Below are 5,405 nucleotides of genomic sequence, written 5' to 3' on the forward strand. Positions count from 1 at the left end.
GGCTCTCCTCTCTTAATTTTTAGTATGAAGGTGTTGTTTCCTTGAATCTGTGAAATGATGAAAGGGCCTGTCCAGAGAGCATCAAACTTCCCATGATTGCCTTTCTTTTCTTTAAATGCATCCCATTTTAGAACCAAATCCCCAACCTGCAAATTATTTCTTTTTGCCTTCTTGTCAAAGACTTCCTTGATCTTTTGCTGATGTGCTGTAGCTTTTTCAATCAACTGCTCTCTGATCTAATATAATTCTGTTAAATCAGTGATTCTATTGGCCATATCATCTTCTTCATTTTGCGCTGTTTGGAGAAACTTTGCCACAGGGAGGGTAAGCTGAATTGGAAAAATAGCATCAGTACCATATACCAGCTTGAAAGGAGAGCAGCCTGTAGATCTTTTGATGGTCACTCTATCTGCCCAAAGTGCATATTTGAGCTTGGCATCCCAATTCTTCTTATTATCCTCTAACAGCTTCTTAATAATCCTAATCAGACTTTTATTAGAGGATTCTGCTAGACCATTACCTTAGGGGTAATAGGAGGTGGAATGAACAAGTTTAATGCCCATTGAATCACACATTTCCACCAACTCTTTTGCCTTGAAGGCTGCTGCATTATCTGTTATAAGCTTATGTGGGCAACCAAATCTGCTGAAAATGTTTTCTGATAAAAATTTCATGACCACATTATGATCAGCCTTCCTTGTTGGGATTGCTTCAATCCATTTTGTAAAATAATCAGTGGCAACTAATTTCCACTTGTGCTGGCCACTGGAATGTGGGTTGATTTCACCAATGAAATCCAAGCCCCACTGCTGAAAAGGTCCTTTTGCAATTATTGGCTTTAGGGGCAGGGATTTTAACTGCTGCTTACCTTCAAATCTTTGGCACCTGTCACAAGATTTAACAAAAGCAAATGCATCAGAAAATAAAGAGGGCCAATAGTACCCAGCTCTGAGGATCTTATGGGCTGTAGTCCTCCACACATGCTATTATGGAATTGCTGCATAACTTCTATTGACTGTTCTTTGTCCAGGCATCTTAAAAGCACTCTAGATGGATCCCTCCAATAAAGCAGGCTACCATTGATGCAATATTTCGTTTCCTTGAGCTTTAACGTTCTTGCTTGGCTTTGAGAAAATTCTAAAGGAACTTCTAGCTTTGGCAGGAAATTAACTATTGCAGCATACCAGCTACATGAAGCTAGGTTCTCGGCCACTGACTGTCCTCTCTGCGTTTCAGCTATTTCATGCTCTTCTATTTGACCATTTTCTGCTACACTGAATAAGAAATCAATGTCCAAAGACCTACAATTTTCTTCAGCCAACAGTTTAGCAAGCCCCTGACCTCTTACCAGCTTGGTGGGCTTCAGCTCTATGTTGAATTCTATTATTTTTGCAATCCATTTCGCTCTTTTTCCATCAGCATCAGGCTGCGTTAAGACATCCTTTATTACAGCAGAAGGCACATATGCAACTATTTTGGAATGCAAGATGTATACTCTGAAAGCTTTCAAAGATTTGATAAGAGCATAAGCCTCCTTTTCAATAATATCATACCTTAGTTCAGCATCCCTCAGATTCTTGCTGAAAAAGGCCACTGGATGCTCTTGACCTGCTTCATCTTGCTACAACAGGACATCTGCAATGTTATCCTTAGAGGCAAATGAAAATAAGTGAAACTCCTTGCTATAGTCAGGGCTTATTAAAGTAGGAGCTTCCACAATAGCCATCTTGATGGACTCAAAAGATTTTCTGGTCACATCAGTCCACTTTACCTCTGCTCCTTTTTTCAACATGGAGGTTATGTGCTTAACCAGCTCAGCAAAATTAGGAATGAACCTCCTTACAAAGTTAATTTTGCCAAGAAAAGACTGTATGTCTTTCTTTGATCTTGGAAGAGTTAAGGCCTGAATTTCTTTGACTCTTTCTGGGTCAATTTGCACACCTGCAGCAGAAACTACATACCCCAACAGTTTGCCTTCTTCCAAAGCAAATTGGGATTTTTTGGGATTGAGTGAAATTCCAAATTTCCTGCACTTTAAAAACACCTTTTTTAAATGCTGTAGATGATCATGATGGCTACTAGAATAAACAATTATGTCATCAAGATATATTAGCACGAATTTATCCTTTTCCCCCACAAAAGCAATATCCATAGCACGCTGAAAAGTGGCTCCAGCATTCATCAGCCCAAATGGCATTTTGGCATACATGAACGTACCCCAAGGAGTGGTAAATGCTATCTTCTCTTGATCATTTGGATGCACAACGATTTGATTAAAACCTGAAAATCCATTTATAAAAGACATTACTTTGGCACCTGAGACTTGCTACAACAAATGCTCCATTTTTGGCAAGGGATAATTACCCTTTTTAGAGCATTTATTTAGATTCCTGAAATCAACGCATAGTCTGATTTCTCCATTATTCTTCCTCACAACAACCAGATTGGCCACCCATTTAGAATATCTGAGAGGCACTATAATCTTAGCAGCCAACAAATTTTTAATTTCTTTCTCAACCAGAGGAAGGAGCATAGGATTCATTGGTCTCAGCTTCTGTTTGAAAGGAATAGTGCCTTTCTCAAGCAGAATTTTATGCTGAATTATATTCTTGTCATATGTTTTCAGATCACTGTATTCCCAAGCAAACACATCAGCAAATTGCCTCATTAACTTGCAATATTCAGCATTCTGATCAGCAGATAAATTAGTGGACAGATTTATGAATTTGGGTTGACCTGGACTTCCTATATCATGTTTGGAAACTGCAGATTGATCTTCTTTTTGGGCAGCTTTGTAAGGCACATCATTGTGATCAAACAATCTCTCAAGAGGAATTAGGCCCTTAGGGATATGGTTACTAGGAAGCTGGACTATGCTATTCTTGCCAATCTTATTTCTAAGCTGGGACTTGGGATCTTCTAACATAGCATCAATATTTTGGTCAATTTGCATTTCAGAGAACTCATCAATGACTTGAAGGAATCTATTTAACTCATCATCATCATCAAAAACCTTCCAATGGTGGACATTATCAGGCACAGAGGGTCTATACTTTATTTGTACCTCATAAACTAGTTTGGGAGGCGATGGAGGGATGAACAAACTAGCTGAAACAGCAAGGGAATCAGCAAGCTGATTTTGGGCTCTAGGAATATATGAAATGCAAAAAAAATCAAAGAACTCTTTGACTCTCCATACCTCATCTCTGTAAGCTCTCAGCCTTGGATGCTTTGCTTGGAATGTTTTATTTACTTGCTGAATTATCAGATCATCATCTCCAAACACCTTTAGATTTTTTATTCCTCTATCTTTGGCTGCATGAAGGCCCAACATCAATGCTTCATATTCTGCTATGTTGTTTGTCACCTGAAAAACCAGCTTTAGAGACAACTAAACTATTTCTTGTTGTGGAGATACTAGCACCACCCCTGCTCCTGCAGTCTCCTTAGTACATGCTCCATCAAAGAACATCTCCCAAATTCGATCTCCTGTATCATGCTTAGCCTGAGCTGTTGGTTTCCTGATCTGCAATGCAGCCTTCTGAGATTCTTCTATTTGGAGAATGTAAGCTCCAAAATCAGTGTCCACTGCATATATGGGATGGTTTGTAGGATTCTTCTCATCACTAATGATATATGCCAGCTGTGCTTCTCTATATAACCTCCTGCTTTCTCCTCCAAACACTGGAACAGTTGCATAAGATAAATCATTCTGCAATGTCCCTCCTAGTCTCTTAATCCACCCTCTAGACAACAACATACCAAACTTAGGAGGAACATCGGCCACCACTATGTCCATCATCATACTTTTCATGGGCAACTGGGTTAAGGTAATGGCCAGATCCTTAATTAATCCAAGGCATTTTACCTTCCTTGAATCAAAAGAGAACAAATCATGATAAGGTCTAGTGATATCAAGGCCTAACTCTTCCATGACAGTTTTAGGCATTAAATTGTGGCTGGCCCCTGTGTCTAGCAGGCAATTGTGGAGGATTTTATCATGGATAGTTAATGAAACATAGAAAGATGGAGAACTATTATCAGCAGGTTCAATCATGGGGCTAAGCACAATAACAGGCTTGTCATCTTGCAAATTGACAGAGTCAATGGAGGTTTGTTTAGATTCTAGTTCAAGGGCCTCAAGGATGGGTTTTCTAAATAATTCACTCTTCACCAACTCAGCCAGAGGCATGGATATTTTCAATTTCTGAATTTCTGACTCAAAACTAAAAGAAGAGAATACTTTATCAGCAGTTTTTACCTCTTGAACTGGAGCTTTGAGGGTGATAGGATCAGCTGCTGGTCTTCTTTGCCTGCTATTCTGTGGCATTGTTTGAGCAGCTGCTTCTTGTGCAACATTTTCTTTGACATTCTTTGCATTGGATCTTAGATTATATCTTTGCTGCTGCTCACCAGATTGCAGAACAGCACCACTGTCCCACCTCTGATTGTTTTGCTCTTGCAGCAATGACTCTTCATATTTGGCCAATGTTAAAAATGCAGCACTGCCTTTATCCTCCAAGCAGTGAATTTCATCCTCACCTTCATCAAATTGTTCCCCCTCCATGACCATATTTTGAAAAGGAGCTTTAACTTTATGATCTTCTTTTGCTTCTTCACCCCTTTGCATAATTTGTAACTGCTCATTTGCTTTTCTGAAAAGGTTTGGGTTTCTTGGAGCAAATGTGTTTGGCTACCTTATTTTGCCTGAAATCTGCTCAACCTTTAACTTAGAAATTTCAGCAGCCAATGACTCGATCATCTTAGTCATTTTGTCTAATTTAGGCTCTGAAGTTGAGGCAGGGGAAGAAGAAGCCTCACCTCTCAGCCTTCTTCTATCAGTTTGACTCTTTAACTTCTCTGCTGCCATAATATTGGATTCCACCTCCAGGGCTGCTTCTTGCATATCACTCAGAGTAGCACAACGTCTTTCTCTGAGCAATAAGCAGAAATCAGAGTCAAAAGCATTGGCATATGTGAGTTTGGCAGCAGTGGGGGTAGGCTTTACCTCAGCTAGTATTTTACTATACATTCTATTAAATCTTTTATTGAAGTCAGGCAAAGACTCACCCTTTTCTCTTTTCAAGTTTCCAAACTCTGTATGATAATACAACAAGTCCTTCTTATCTCCCCATTGCTTCAAAAATGCATCATCTAATGCCTCAATATCTGTTATAGATCTTTGGGGTAATTCTCTAAACCACTTCCTAGCCTCACCATTAAGGCTCTGGACAAAAACTCTCATCCATACATCATTCTCACTGATATCTAAATTATCAGCATAACTGTAAAAGGCTTCAAGATGTTCTTCTGCTGTCACTCCCTCTGTTCCAGTAAATTTAGGCATATATTTTTGATATTCTCCTGTAGGCATGGCATTTAAAGGTGTAGGCAAGACCAAAGGT

This window comes from Pinus tabuliformis, chromosome 8 (genome assembly GCF_031772625.1).
Source record: "Pinus tabuliformis cultivar Carrire ecotype Pingquan chromosome 8, CPIR1, whole genome shotgun sequence".
Lineage (NCBI taxonomy): Eukaryota > Viridiplantae > Streptophyta > Pinopsida > Pinales > Pinaceae > Pinus > Pinus tabuliformis.